The sequence below is a fragment of the Marmota flaviventris genome, chromosome 13 (genome assembly GCF_047511675.1).
Source record: "Marmota flaviventris isolate mMarFla1 chromosome 13, mMarFla1.hap1, whole genome shotgun sequence".
In the NCBI taxonomy this organism is placed as follows: domain Eukaryota; kingdom Metazoa; phylum Chordata; class Mammalia; order Rodentia; family Sciuridae; genus Marmota; species Marmota flaviventris.
Genome location: NC_092510.1, coordinates 60,595,626 through 60,612,531, shown reverse-complemented (window position 1 = coordinate 60,612,531; position 16,906 = coordinate 60,595,626).

Genomic DNA, 16,906 nt, shown 5'->3' with positions numbered 1-16,906 from the left:
AAGATTTGTTCCAGTAGGAGATGTGCATAGTTAGGTCTCCAGAGAGTCAGGGTTGCCTTTCTGCCATTTTATCAGTACAATAATTGGGCAAAAAACCAAGAAGTGGTGTTGGCCAGGGACTGGGCAACACAGGTGGATGAGCACCGTCAAAGACACATTGTCACTTGAGCCAATTGTCTGGCTTGGCACCAGCTCTGCCACTGCTTAGCTGTGTGACCTTGTTCTGGTCATTTAACTTTTCTGAGCTTAAGTATTTTTTATCTGTTTAATAGTGATAATAGCCTAGTATCTCATAGAGATTTTGTAGAAATTATATGGGTTAACACTTGCTCATAAAGTACTCAGCACTATTTCTGGCATACAGCAAATGATCAATAAAAGTTGACTATTGTTGCTTAAATCCCATCAAAGGTGAATTTATTATTGATTTTTCCAATAAGAATTTTTGTCTAAATATGGTTTTCCTTCCCTGACCCTTTTAGCGCTATTATTTGTTAGAAATCCAAAGAGAGTTAAATTCTGCATCTTTGAATTGGAGGAGTGATCGTTTTCAAATGATTCCCCAAAGGCTTTTCCAGGGGGACTGGGGAGGAAAAGGACTTGCAGAAATGGGACAGGTGGGCAGCTATGGTTCTTCCTCTCCCATCATGCAGGGCAAACTTGTATTTATCTGTTTTACATATTGGACTTCCACCTGTGTGTTTGCTTAAAGAGAGAGTTCTTGAAGCCAAAGGCATTAGAAAATTCCCTTCCAGCTTGAAAATCAGTGATTTTGAATATAGAACATAATGATAATTTGATTTCCACCATTATTTTGTGAATGTTGCATTAACGATTTGGGTGAATTGCATTACAAGTTGCCTCATCCAATGATGTAATAATCAAATAAAAGGGATTCTAATCCCGTTTAGTCAGCTTCCCTCTGTTGTTCTTCGTCTGCTTTGAGAGGACTGTCAAATTGAATTTGTTGTCCTCTGTGTTTGCCAAAGTTTATTATTTCAATTTACAGCAGCAGAGATGTTATAACCTGGTCTTTTATGTCCTCTGTTGTGTTAGCACCAAGACTGTGCCAATCTGCACAAGAGAGTAATTATAGGGCAATAGGTCTTCCTTTGGCTTTCAGGAAAGCCACCAGGTCTTTCTGATGTCTGTTGGAGCCTTGAGGCAGAATTGGGACCCAGGGATTTCATCTTCTTTTCTTATTCACAAATATCTTTAAGAAAATTCAGCAAATCTCTATTTAAATATTTTCTCAAAGCCAGAAATAGACTAATACAGAGTAAAGCATGGGCTATATTCAAAACTAAATGCTCTGAAAAGAGAGGGATAAGATCAAGCTCTAAAAGCATTTGATTCATTGTGCATAAAGCATGCAAAGCTGGGTTCTTATTGGTATCAGGATGCTCAGAGAATGATTCAGAATAAGATCTTGAAAACTCACGTGGAGGCTCCAGGTCATACCTGCTGTCTGTTCTGTAGCTGTTTGAAGCAGATTATCTGTCCTCTCTGAGCTGTGAAGATTAGGCTCTGCTTTTCCATCTGTAGTCTAACATTGAGCCCCAGTGCTTAAATGTGCCAGAGTGATAAAAAATTGAACAAGAAGAAATTAATAAAGATTATATTAACACTTAAAACGATAGTGGCAATATGTGCTTTTTGTAAAAATTCTAATAATGCAAAAAATTCATAGTAAAATTTCTGGCTTTCTATTTTTGATTCCCTTAATCTCATTCTTTAAGGTAATCACCGATAGAATTTGAAAGTAGTTCCATCCAGACTTTTTCTTTGTATAACAAATACAGCACACACATATATATAAATATATAAAAATATATACATGCATACCAATATACACAATATAATTTAAAAATATAATAAATATAAGTTGATTGCATACTTTTGATATTTTTTATGTTAGTATATATGGATTTACCTTGTTTTATTAAGAATGAGAATCATATTCTTGGGAAGCATTTAAATTCTGACTTTCAATAAAAACCCAGACAACTAGCAGAGGTGTGGGGGGTTTCTATCACCACCTGCATCCAGTGGCTTTGGCTCTGGCTCTGGTGACCTTGGCAATGGTTCTGTTATTAAAGATGGCCTCAGGCATGGTTAGGGAACAATGCTTGCTTTTCCTCTGGCCTCTGGCTCAGGACACACACACACACACACACACACACACACACACACACACGGGGGAAAAAAAATGACACAGAAATAAAGTTGTTTTTTTTGGTCCAGCAAATTACGTAATTGGGACCCATGTCCACAAGGCTTGGTGGGCAGTAGGGACCCTCCTTCACAGGACTTTTCCCCATTAGCTAACAGAGCAGGGTTAAGTGAGCCATCAGTGCAGCCAGCAGGTCTGGCTGATTTGTTGATACACTGGACTAGAGGGAAAAGTTCTTAAACTAATTCACTTACGATAAGGGAATGGCTTCTCCTCAAAGGCAAAGCAAGGAAAGATCCTCCACTTCTCAGTAAGCCTGTCCAAATTGTCTGCCAACCACTGGAGGATGAAATTGAGTCTCACACTACAGCATGTATTACTAAGAGTCGACTAGCCAGTAAATATTTAAAGGGTATAAGCTAAGCTTCTCCATCATTTACCTGCATTTTGTTTGGATGACGAGAAGTAGCAGAGTGCACTGCAAAGTGAGATTAGGTGCTTGAAATGCGGCTGCAGAGATTAAATGCGTTATTTCCTGAGGCGCCCTTCATTATGGTGAAATGGTAGAGGACAGACTTCCTGAAGGGTTTTCCACTTGGCTGCATGATTAAGTGTTCAGGGAACTATATAATTGATAATATACTTTTTTATATTCCTGTGTAAATAATTTCTTTATTTAAACTTCACAATGTCTAATATTTAAACACTTGTCAAGCAATAACTCACTGGTGGCAGAAAATTATAAAAGTCTAACAGCAGGATTAAGGATGTTATGGCTGGAGCTGATTGATCTCTATAGTTTTCTTGAAGAGGAATCTTACCACAGAGGTATAATTTGTGAAATAGAACCACACTGCTCAGTAATTTGAGCAGTTCTGTGGGAAACTCTGACTCCCTCTCAGTTTGGCCTGTTTTTATTTTTTAAACAGGGTATAAAGTGTGTTTTTAATTCTCTGGCATGCATGCACATATATATTTTAGTCCTTTTTTTTTTAAGTAGAAGTCTAATAAGGGAAATATATGGCTCTACCCCAATCTGCGAAATCTGTCATCGGTTTAAGTATATTGTCCCTATATGAAGACAATACCAAAGTCATTTGTGTAAATAATGGCAAAAAGGAGCACTACCAATTCATCATGGATGGGGATTAGAGTGTTGAAGGAATTTACTAGGAAATCAGTATTTGTCATCACGTTTGTCATGGTTTATAAATCCCAGCCTAATTTACAAGGGTTTAAGGCCTTTCACCCAGATATAAAAAGTGACCTATTAAAGTTAACGAGCCTTCTTTATCTGGACTCATCTTTTAAATTTACCATGTGATTAAATATAGTAAGGGAAGGTGGGGGGCATTTAAAGTGCAGCTGATAGTGCTGTGACAGGAGATGAAGGCTGCAGAGTAGGCAAAAAAATGCCCAAATCGGGGAGCAAATGGGTTTGCAAGTGACAGAAATAAAAATCACCAAAGGAAACTGACAGTTCAAACAGGATGTTATTCGTAAGTTTGATGTTATATTAGTGGGCAAACATTTCCAAAGGAAAGATTGATAGGTATAGAAAGTGATAGGGGTAGAAAGATTTGTGTAGAATGGAAAAGACCCTGAAGTTAGGATTTATCACTGCAAAAACAAACAAACAAACAAAAACATAGTTTATAACTGCATTTAGAGAAGAAGAGAAAATATCTTGATTGTATGAAAATATATTTAAACCCAAGTCTGAGATCCTGTTTCCAGCCTTAACATCAAATTCTATTGGTTTAAGACATCATTAAATAGATGTACCACATGATCCTGTGATCCTACTTCTGGTATAAATCAAGAGGAAATGAAATAATCTACTAAAGAGATACATAATTGCACACCGATGTTTATCATAGCACTATTCTCAAAGACCTGGGAGCTATCCCTTTGGAATATCACCAAGACAGATAAGGCTCTGTACCCAGTCTGGTGAGGAAATGAGTCTATCCTCAATAAGGGACAATGACCAAACAAGATGGCGTCATCACATTGACTGACGCTCCTCTAACCCCCTCTAGTACTTTTCCATTAACTCACCACCCCTATTTTTGGGTTTAGACAAATTCACTTTCTTTTTCCTGTTCCAATAATGTTGAATAATGTATTTTTTGCCTGTTTAACTGGTTTGATTGCAATTTTTCTTTTACAGCACTCAGTCAACATTTGTTGAATTGAATTAGAATAGTTTCAACTTTTTATTCTCATCTACAGTGTCAGTAGGGGGGGGGGAACTTTCTGGAGAGTATCAATGCTGGGAGAGACGTTATAAAACTAAGGGATCTAGTAGATGACTCCAGGGTTCCACACCAGAGAGGTAGTCAAACATAGTATGAAAAATGGAGTGATATTCTCTTTTAATACAACTTTAGGTAGCTAAATTATCTTATTTGGAATAATTTAAAGAGAATTAAGTTATCTAAAAGTGCCTAGCAGATTTCAAATGCTCAGGAATACGTATTAAATGACAGAGTAAAGTCTTTGCTATGTGGTACTTATTTCCTCTATAATAATCCTGATGAAACCATTCCTATGGATGGAATTTGGGGTTGGCCTACGTCCCCTATTTTATTGATCAAAAAACAGAACCAAAGTGGGCACTATGACTCTTTAGAAGAGCAAGAACTAGAAACCACATTGCTTTATGTCCAATATTGTGATCTTATTATTCTCTTCTGAAAATCTGAGGTCAACTTTGGTGTTATAATTTTACTGGAAGGGGAAATATAACTGCCAGGGCAAGCCTGATGTGAAAGACAGTAACAGAATTGCGTAGGTGGAGAAATATAACTTGAAGAAAGAGAAGCCTCTTTTTTGTTTTGTTTTTGTATTGGTACATCTCAGCTACATAGAATTTTACAGCTGACATAGCTCATTCACATGCATCATCTGATTTGATTCTCCCAAACAAGCTCGGCAAGGTAAGAAACAGCTTGATTAAATGATTTACCAATGGTTACCTAGCTGGTAAATGGGAGAGCAGAAACTAGAATGAGATTTAATTTCATCTAGCTAGAAAAACAAGCTGTGTGCCTATGGTGGGTGCTATATTAAATCTCAGAGACAGATTGTGAATGAAGAGAGAACAGACAGCAAGCAAAAATATGTTTATAACAGTTGTGATAAATACAACACAAAAAAAGTTCAGATTGCAATGAGAATTTATAAGGGGATCATAATCTGCCTGTTGGCAGGGTTCAGACCAGGAAAGGCTGGCCCAAAGGTGTGACACTTAGGCTCCCAGACTCTGTGCAGACTCCCATTTTTAGAGTTCAATACAATGACCTCTATACTCTGGTCAGAAATGAATCATAACAATGTTAGTGGAAATGAGAAATCTGAGTGAATAGGGTGCTTTTCTATTTAAAGCTATGTATTTAAAGGTGTACCTAACTTTCTCATGGTTTTAAGACACTTTTTCTCTTACACAATGATTATTATAATAAACAAATTTATCAGTGAATTACTTGGGGATATCAAACATTTTAAATTCTACATTAGTCTTTCCAATTTCATTTAGGATATTTTTATTAAAAGAAATCCCAGTCAGTCTTGAACTAGTGATCTCAATCCTGGGGTAATGCCCATCTCATCCTTTCCTTTTCATTTTATGAATGGAGGAAAGACCTTTTCCTAACATAATAAGTCAAAGGAATAAGTTTGTACCTTTACATTTGTGTGGGAGATATTATTTAATGAGACAAACAAACTCATTATGCAAAGATGCATAATGTTGTCTCAGGAAATGGGAATGAACAGAGAATTTAAACAGGCTATTTTGTGTGCTGGCTAGGAAGTTTCCTAGCGAGCTCTCAAGTCAACCTTTATATAGATGAGGGTGACAGACAGGGCAGAAGGAGAGCCAGCTGAAATTGAAGGCTTCTCTGACAAAGAGAAGGCAAAGGCGGGCTGGGGTGAGAAGATAGAGAGAGGTTTTTTTTTTTTGATCCCTGTTGCTCTTTCTGCAGAGAATTTCTTACTCCGTCTCTCCTCCTGGCCTTCCTTATATCTATCAACAGATTCTGTTTATGCCTAGCTTTGTTGAAGGCAGTTGGGCTGGTGGAATGCCCTCCCTCCTTGGAATGTGTCAAGGTACAGAGGGTAAAAGCAATCAATGGCCCTTCCTGGCCCCCACCCCTCCTCCTGCCCTTATAAATACTTTTATTTGCATTCTGTCACTGTGGTTGCTGCTTATCCCTTTGCATTCGCCCTCTCTAGTTGAAAGTCATTAATCTGCAAATGCAACTAATTAGCCCTTCACTGTTCCGAGAGCTGAAAACCTTGCTCACCCATCGTCCTAGTTTATTGGATGCCAGAGAGTGTACACTTAAGGATCAATGGATCTTGCCAATACAAGGAGTGCTCTGCATAATTACACAATTGGCCCCAGTCAGCTATAAAATGAGAACTGTACAGTGGGCCTAAAACCTGCTTCTGAACAGTGCAGTTGCTTAAACCACAGGCTTACATTTCTTATTTTCTCAAGTAAGTTGTGCCCATTTAGTGAGGTGAACCATCTCAATCTATCTTCTTGAAGAGGGAGGCACAGAAAATTAGGTGAAATTGGGTGCATTTTGGCCTTGACACTTTTCCTTTTGGAGAAAGGTAGACCTCCAAACCTTAGGGTTGGTGTGAGATTGGAAAGGCCAAATTGCTTTATCTTATTTTTTTTTCCCAGTGGGATAAAAACCTCTTTTGATTCCAAATAAAATAAAAACTAAAATGCGTATGCTTAGCTCTACTAGGAAAAAAAAAGCGAAACAAAGCAAAACAAAAAGACACACTACTGACTATATACTTCCAGAGAAAACTCCTCATCCTCTTAAAGGAAAATAATATTTCTTCAGAGACAAATGTGTTAAAGCAAATGAAGGACAGGAAAGCACTGGAAAGCTGCATTGGGTAAGCAGTTTAAGCCAACAGAAGAACATCTTCCCTACTTCTTTAGTCAGGAATGTAGCATCCACCTTATACGTGTGTGTGTGTGTGTGTGTGTGTGTGTGTGTATGCAAAAATGGCTTTACCCCAAAAGGAAAGTGAGAATTGGGAAGTACCAGTAAGAAAAAAATATGGGGGAAAATTTTTATCTATATGAGAAACAGCCTACTATTACCTATACCTGATAGTCTTGGAAAGACAGAGTTAGCGCAATTGGGGTAGTTGAATCTTGCTGAGAAGGGAGTAGATTTTGAAAAGAGGGTTGCTGCTTTCACTAGGCATAATTCTCCACTGCCCAAGATTCACGTCATTGGTAGACACCCTGCACAGGCCCATGTGATGGGTCTGCAGCTCTGTTTACCAGCTGTTGTGAGCTGGGTCCTTTTGGGCCCTGTTTGAGAGATGGGATTCAAGGGTAGTGCTTCACTAGAGAGCTCCCTATCTTTATCTTTGTCTGGTGCTTATGTTGTTCTTCTCTAACTCCATCCATTTCAGAATATAACTATTTTTTAAGAATAGCTAACATAGTTGGCTTTCCTCAAAGAACACCTCTTTGAACAATTATCTTTTCAGTATTTGTTTTTCTCTTTTGCTTGTTCATCCCACCCATACCACTTTAGTGTTTGTCCAACTTCACTAATTTTCAGAGAAGTATTATCAGCAATAAGATGATAGAGAATAAGCCCCCTTTGTTCTTGAATGCATAGTCTAATGCAGTACATGTTTTTGGGTCACAAATCCCTTTAAGAATTGCTATTACAATAAACTTTTCTCTTCACAGAAAAAAGCACCTGCCAATATCCTCATATATGTTACTTCGAGCTTTCGGAAATTCTTTATGAGCAATTGCTTCTTGAGGTCCATGGTTGCAGGCTAGAAAACCTATGGCCAAAGACAATGCTCATGAAATGGTATATAAAGCATACAGTAGGACCTACGAGCACATCATATTGCAAAATAATAATAGACTGCAATTTATGGTAATGACTTAAGATTCAGTCTCTAGACAAGACATGAGTCTTCCTCTTATTAGTTGTGTGAGAAATGATTTAAGCTGTTGAACCCCTTTGTAAAAAGAGACTAATAACCATGTACCTGGTTGGATTGCTATTTGGAAGCAGGATGTGGGACATGGTTGCCCTAAAAAATATGAGTGGTTGTCATTGTTGCTAGCTGGATGTGGTGGCATTTGTCTATAATAACAGCTACTGAGAAGGCTGAGGCAAGAGGCAAGTTGGAGGCCAGCCTGGGCAATTTAGAGAGACTGTCTCAAAATAAAATTAAAGGGATGGGGATGTACCTCAGTTGTAAAGTGCTTGACTAGATTGTGTGAGATCCTGAATTCCACCCTGAGTTCAGCCAAAAAAAAAAAAAAATACTGGTGGTTGTCATTGTTACCGATGAGGCAGGTTATTAGTTGCACTCAGTTATTCCAGGACATTCTTTTTCCCCTTGTTAGGCAGACATATTCACTAGCCTTTGGGAAACAGAATCTGCTGGACATTCCTGAATGTCTAGCCCTTTTCCTGTTTAGCAACAAGAGTGGTCCTACTTGAGTGGAAAAGCTAGTCTTATGCTGTGAAAAGCAAAGAGATTCATGTTTTTAACAATGATTTAATTCACATTGGATTGAGATGACTGTGGGCTGCGGAACTCAGAGGAGGTAAATGCCTTGTTACCTTGGGGGCGTTTGTTCATCCAGAACATTGTTCAGCAGTGGCTGGATCTTTACCTCTACCCCTTAATTTTTGCACACCTTGATTTTCAACATGAGCTATTTGATTTTTCTTTTCCTCGCATTTCCCTTTTCTTATTAGGGGTGTTTCTTTGTTCAATTCTAATCAATTCAGCTCAACAAATAAGGGCATATCTTCTATCTCCCAGCCACTGAGCTAGATACTAGAGAGGCAAAAATGAATAAAATACAGGTTTTATACTTAGAAGTCCTCGAGGACTCCATAGTCTGGTAGGTATGATATCACCAACATCCTCATCACCTCTGTTTATTAAGTACATATTCTGTGTCAATCATTGTGCTCACCATGACGCAGATATTATTTCATTTTGTTTCACTTTGCTGTAGGATCCTCTCTCAAGGATTATTTCTATTTTTATCCCCTAACACTGGAAGCTTTCATTTGCATGCTCTCTTTCTCTCTCTCATTCTCTCTCTCTCTTTTTTTTTTGGACTAGAGGTTGAACCCAGTGGTGCTTAACAACTGAGTCACATCCCAGCTCTTTTTATATATATTTTTTTTTATTTTGAGACAGGTTCTTGCTAAATTGCTTAGGACCTCGGTGAGTTACTGAGGCTGGCCTCAAACTTGTGATCCTTCTGCCTCAGCCTTCCAAGCTGCTGGGATTATAGGCCTATGCTATTGTACCCAGCTCTCTTTTCTCTCTTGAACTCCACCCAGCAGTTCTCGTTCCTGCTCATGGCTACTCTTCTGAGCATGTGCAAGGCCTTTTTTTGGCCATCTACTCAGCACTTGTAGCCCTAGAGTCCTCCAGAGTGGGTCTGGCTATGCTTTCCACTCTTCCTACACTTGAAAATGAAAAGTGATACATGGTTTCCCCGCATGCCTATCTCTCTATCACACTACAGAACTGACAGTTCCTCACAGGTAACAGATGAGTAGAGTAAGGACTAGAGGATTAAGAGGACTTGGTCAAGATCCCAACTGTGTGCAGGAGGCAGACCTTGGATTTTGCCATGGATCCTTTTTATTTTTTTAGGACTGAATCATTTGGACAGGTATGTGATTCCTATTAGTTTCTTAGCTATTTTAAAACAATCTTTTTGTATTCAGGAACAGTTCTACTTTTCTCATGTTGCTTTCATCCTGCTCAGGGGTGTGGCTGGAAAATGTTTCTAGATGAAAATACAGTCGTTTCTATTTGCAGAAATGGTCCAAATGAAAACTTCTCGAATGTTGCTGAGTTGCAATAGACACAATTGAAAAAATGTCATCCCTCCTGCCCTGTCTTTAAGTGTGATGATTAATGTACCATCACAGGATGATCTATGTGCCCATAGATTACTGCTTGAATTACTGTGTCTACTTTATGACTTATTGTTTGCCTGTGATCACTGAACATTTTAGTTAAAGATAAGTGAGGGATTAAAGCACTTTCCCTTTTTCTTGGTAAGAATTTTTAAAAAAGGAAGAAGGAAAAAAGAAAATGGAGAAACTAGGTAAGAAAAGGACTGTACTGACATTCAGTTGAAATGAAGCAACTAGGATCAAATTAATGATTTATCTGTGAGGCACTCAAAAAGTTTAACAGATGCTCAATGGTAAACAAACCCAAGAATCTGTGCTGTGATAGATAGTTGATATTATAGGATATCAATATTGTTCTATACTTCATAAGATCATGGATATGAGTGCATTAGCAAATCACATAATTCATGCCACTCTTGCAAAGCTTCCAGAGATGAGACAAATGAAATTCAGGTATCTAAATCAGAGGAATTAAAAAAATATGCATTATTGATCCAGCTGCATTTTGCAGTGTTCTCATGCATGTTTTTCTGCAGTTGTTTTTTTCCCCACTGTGGCAGAGGAAGGGGAAAGCAAGCCGGTCTTTTAAATTTATTGCATTACATTAGTTGCACTCTAAGATTCTTTGAAGATGATTGTCTTGTGGCTTCCAGTTCCAGATCAGTGGACATTTGGCTGGAAGGATTTATATTTTGTGCTTAGAGAATTGGGCCTTAAATCAGTGTTAGTGTGGGCTACACAGGATTTGGTTTTTACAACTACAATAACTAACTCACTGGGGAAGTGTATGTGTGACCCTGTCCTGATATTCCAAGGGAAGTAGGCTGGATCATTTTTGCTTTAAATTCTAAAATATAATACAATGGAAACATTAGCTTTCCTGTGGCCATGAGTTTGTTGCACTTGGAAAAAGAGATTCTGTATAGAGGGGAAATCGTCGCATTAGTTTGTAATTTGTAGGAGAATTGAACATTTGTTCCACAGAGAAAAACACTTCGATTGAATTATATCAAATTCAGGGACATTTTAAGCAGAAGGCTGCCTAAATCCCTTCTAGCATTTCTATTTTTCTTTTTTTTTTTAAATTTTTTTTCTTCTAGAAACAATGGTAGAAATATCCCCTGAGAAAGATAGGAAAGTCTAGATTTATTTTCATCCATTCATTTACTTGTTCCTTTATCTAAACATTTATTCTTCAGTTAGGCACCCGTAGAAATCAGACTCTGCTTTTTAGGTAGTATGTAGTTTGGTGGTAGAAAGCAGATTAGGAAAAGCTCTATCATTCAGTATGTTAAGGGCTAAGACACACACACATACACACGTACACACAAACACACATGCATACACAAATACACACACAGAGGAAGAACAAAATGCTTTGCGAACATAGAGTGTTAAACTGCCTGGAAGAAGAGGATAGCCTTAAAATGGGATGCTCAAGCTTGGTTCTCATGAGATGCTAAAATTTATTCAATTTAGTAGATCTGCATGCTTTGTATGCCTGGCAGTGTTACAGTATAGACCAGAAGCAGAGATTTACTGGAAGGAACTCTAGGACTCATCTGGGGGCAGTCTCCCCAATGCAAGAAGCCCATCCACAGCCACCTTAACAGTAGTCTTGACTTGCATTCCTTCACTCTCCCACAAGTCAGCCTGTTTCACTATGGAATTAAAAATCTGCTGACTTTTTTTTTTTAGCCTATTGTTTCGATTATATTCTATGATATAAAGCAGGCCAAACAGATAATTGTATTCTCTAACATGACAGCCTTTTAAAAATTCACAGTAAACTTGTGATTAACTAAAACCTGTAGGCTTTTTTTTTTTTTTTTTTGGTTTATACAAAGGATTGTAAACCTTTCCTGTATCACATTTGTGTAATTTGTTTTTTGAATCTGGATGTAAGACTTTATATTTATTTCTGTAAAATTACTTGTCTTTGTTTTAATGCTCTGGTTTAAAGATAAGTTTAAACCTTTCTTCTGACAGCTCTCACATTAGCTATTCTGTCCCAGTCTATGCTATTTATAAACTTGATTAATATGCTGTCCATATCGTTATCCAGGTCATTATTGAAAATGTTAGAGACTGGGTGGGAGGACAGAGCCCCAGGTGTTCTCACAAATCATTTCCTTTGGGATTTGTTTAACTAGAAGGAACTCAGCTTAACCACCCACGCCTACTTCATGACTATCCAGAGAACGTCACGGATGCCATGGCCATACAGCCTGGTTTGCTCAGGAGAGTCCCTGGATACCTGGTTAAGTCCTGGCTTATGTTAGCTACTTAGTGTAATTAAGTTGCACGTATGTTCACTCTGAGAAGTATTCTGGCTTGGTGAAGAGTTTGACGCCCTTCTTGATCATCAGGGCACCAGTGACTTGGGAGGAATTCAAGAAACACCGTGTCCTGGTGCTGTCCTAGCTTACATGGCCTATCATTCAGTGCAGTGAGATTCGCTTGCCAAATTTGTTCCTTATCAGCCCATTAGTCATTGAATCTGTGTCTTTTTTTAAGATGTCGGTAAATTATCCTGAGATATTTTTATTCCTATTGAGAATTAAATTTAAACTAACCAGTCTTATTACAGTTTTTGCTTATTTTTATACTTACTATGTACTAGACATTCATCTGAGTGTTTTACAAGTTTTGCCTCATTTAATTCCCATAATTCTTTGAGGGGATTAGTACTCACATTTACCAATAAAGAAAGTGAGCTATAGTAAGTTAAAAAGCTTTCCCAAAGATAATAAAAGGAAGAGGGACCAAAAAAAAAAAAAAAAAAAAAAAGTCAAACCTAGACAATGGAACTCCAATTTTCTCTGATATCTAGAATTTAGTGTTTTCCCCATTTGAAATGTGATACACACACACACACACAAAACCAACAAAAAAATAAACAAACTAAAAAACTCTAAATACAAAACCAAACAAAACCCATTAAAAACTGAAAATGAAGGAAACTGATTTAAAAAAATACTGAGTCTTGTACAAAAATCATTTAAAGCGGGGCAATAAAAATAACATAAATTTTCCAGGGAACTAGCAGTACTTGGTGGAATTTCACACTTTAAAAAACAAAGCTAAGGAACAACTGAAAGGTTAAAAATGTAAAGGATACGTTTTGTTTTCTTGGTTGAGTTTAAAGCTCTGTTAAGTTTTGTTTTCTTGGTTGAGTTTAAAGCTCTGTTAAGTTTTGTTTTCTTGGTTGAGTTTAAAGCTCTGTTAAGTTTTGTTTTCTTGGTTGAGTTTAAGTTCTGTTTTCCTGAAATCTGGAATTTATGTAAATGTCAAAACAACTCCCGGAAAACCCACTAAATGTATATAAGCTCTGCTTAAGTTGTTTTCAGGGCTCTCAGCTCCTCTCAAGTGAGCTCTGAGCCCCAGCATGCTGGACCCCCAGTAAACCCTCTGCTGTTGCATGAGACAGTCTCTTGGTGGTCTCTTCCTCTGACGCTCGCCCGACCTTAACACAACCACAAAGTGTCTGAAAAATGGGTCATGAAAGTGCCAACTGTGGCTCAGGGACATTCTCCCAGCCCTTGCAAATCTCTGGCTCTGTGCTTGGCTTACAATATTGTCACCCCTTTTGGGGGAACCCAGGAAGGTACAAAAAGACTGGTGGGCCCGAAAGCCCATTTTGAGTCATGTCTCTTATAAAGCTGATCATTTCATATTGTGAGAATTCATGTCTGTCTGCATGTCACAACAAAAATTTTTAAATTAAAACAAAGATATTATTTCTAAGCTATTTCCTTATTTTTGCATGCTTATTTTGTATTGCCTGGCACATATTACTACTCAATAAATGTCTGTTGAATGGATGAACACATTTCCACAATAATTCTCTGCAATTTAGAAAAGGAAGAAAGGAAGGGGTATATCTTCATCACAAAGGCTCTTTGTGTTTTCTTGCTTTTTTTTTTTTTTGGTTTAAAATGCTGAGCCCTGTAGTTTCTCATACCTGGAGATTTTCAAGGATGTTACTGACTGTGGAAGGGATACCCCTTTCTCACCCTCTCCAAGCACGTTCTTCATTCTGAGACACATAACTTATTTATTATGTTATGCTAATGAAGGTTCAGCCAGTGGTTTAGAATGTGCCATTCTCTGTGAAAGGCAGAAAGAAAAGGACCCTATAAATACAAAGAATCTGGACCAGAGAACATTTTATTACAAGACCCGCTTCTTTCCTAAAGACAGTAAACATGATGAATTTCTCTTTGCAACTGAATTTATGAAGATAGATGATTCTCTCTGTGGTTGTTTTAACTGGGTTTGCCTTGCGGTCTGAAGCACAGTTGCAAACCCACACAAATACATTTATTGCCATGCCTAATGTCAGGATGTCATGTCTTCCATATGACTGAGTGGGACTTAAAAAAGTGACATTGTGTTTTACCATAGGGATGCAAAAGACTCATCCAATTTACATGTTCCAGTGGGAAAGGCCCTGGTGTTTTCTGTTTTCTGAAACCATGAACTGCTTTAAATCCTTCTTCCACAACTTTTCATAGTCCAAGATCGTTTCAAAGTCAGGCTGCTTAAAAAATATCTTGCTGAGATTTTTTTTTTTCAAATGCCAATCCAGGAATTTGTGGTAGAACTTTGTATTTGATTCTCAGATATTCAGTTCACACTTGGGCTTTCTGCTGAGCTGACTGGGAAGGGAGAAGGAAAAGTGAAGGGGGAGGGGATAGCTCAGTGTTTTAAGTGTCTCTCACACTCAGGAAACTGGTCAAGCCTGGGTGCACATGCACAGCCACACAGGGGAACGGGCTCCGCTTTGCTAATGATGGCAGTGCGCATGGTTGGTTATGCAGATCACAGAGGAAAGCCATTCTGCTTAGCTCTAATTCCATCAGGATCATTTACCTTTTGAAAGATAGAAAAGAATGAATTGAAGATCAAAATCATCAGCCTTATTTGGCTTCATCCAAGATTTATGGCAGCCGCTTTCAAGGGCAACTGAAAAAAACCAACTGCGGAATTCACATCTGTACCATTTCTTGTCTTTCAATATTTCATAAATGTTATGAGCAAAGTCAACCTCTGGGGACATTAAAATTAAACAACCTCTATCCCTCTCCTATATTGGAATGAGAGCATATATCAATAATCTCTGTATTTAAATATTCTCCTCTGTATCATACCTGTTGAGATTAGCTGTCTCAGAAGCTTATGTTTAGTTTACTATTCATTTACCAAAGGTTATTATAATGTGGAATCCGTGTCTTTGTGATGTCAAAAGCATTAAACTTTGATTTAAATTGTTAATAATACAGTGCCCATTATTGCCAGCTTTAGACGTGCATTCATTTTTTTGAAAAGCAAACATTTAAGGGATATCACCAACATTTGAAATGAAGATATATTGTCCTTAATTTAAGGACCTTGATGTGTAATAAAAAAAATCAACTTATTAAAACAAAAATACCAAGAGGACATTTGCTGTGATCTCTGAGGAAGTAAATAAGGTTGCTTTGGTTTCTTTAGATGCTTTGATTAGTTTTGACAGCAAGAAATATATCTTGCATCCATATGATAAAAGACTACAATATAAGTGAGGCTGATACAGTGGCTCACAAATTATCCTGAGGATCAAGCACAGTGGACAAAAATTGATAAGGCAAATTAGCTTTCTATTTGCAAGATGCTTGAGACCTCTAAACTTCTGTTTATAGTGAAATGTTTATTCTTAAAGAAGTTCTGAGTGGATTTGTTCTTACAGATCTTCTTCATGGTGGCTTTTATTATTTCCAATGAATGACTGCCTTTCATAGCTAGATCTGTCAATGCTGTGGCTTTTAGGTGCAATGCTTCTTGTCACAAGAAAGGTCAAATGTCAACTGCCGGAGGGAAACCAGCAAGAGCTAACTAAATGAAATTTTACTCATGGAAAATGCTTAATTGTGAATGAACTGTTGTTGCTGGAATTGATGGTGGAGCCAGAGAGTTCTAAGTTCAAATTTGAGTTCTACCCTATTGGCTGAGTCACCTTGGACAAATCACTCCATGTCTCTGTTGTTAAGCTCAATATCTTTTCTGCAAAGTGTAGGTGCATTGCAGCTGTGAGTTGTTAAATGACTTAACATATCTGTTCTGTGTCTGGAACAGTGCTTGTTGCATGGAAGGGGCTGGATAAATGTTGGTTCTTTTCTCTAACCTTTTCTCCTTATTAGGATTTAAGGTGATATTCACAAAATGGTCATGAGTGTCAATTTCATGTGTTTATCTTGGAGAGTATACTATTTATTTACAGAACTGCGGGGGGGGGGGGCATGTGACTTAGTTGAGATACCTTGGAACTGGGGTGATGTCCTTGACCTCCAGTCATCTCTGCAATCTCCTCACTACTTTTGCCCTCTCCCTCCAGTCACGTTAGGTCTCTGGATGCACGTCCACACAACATGCCATTCTTCTTTCTGCTCCACGGTCTTTGCAATTACTGTTTCCTGTGCCTGAAACAAGTTTCCTCCTGGCCTTAGCAGGAGGAAAGAATTACCTTCTCCTCTGAGATGTTAACCCCTCAGAGAGGCTTTTCTTACTCAGTCTCACTGCCCCCTCACTACCATTTTCTGTACCATGGCAACCTTTTTATTTCCTTTACCCACTTATCTAAAATTATAACTACTGATTTTGTTTATCATCATCTTCCTGTCTTTTTTCCTGCTCTAGCTACCCTGCCTTGCTCAGTACATAACACAGCAGGTGATTAGTGGTAATAATGACATTCACAAGAAGAATAACTAGCACTTGAAAAGCTCTT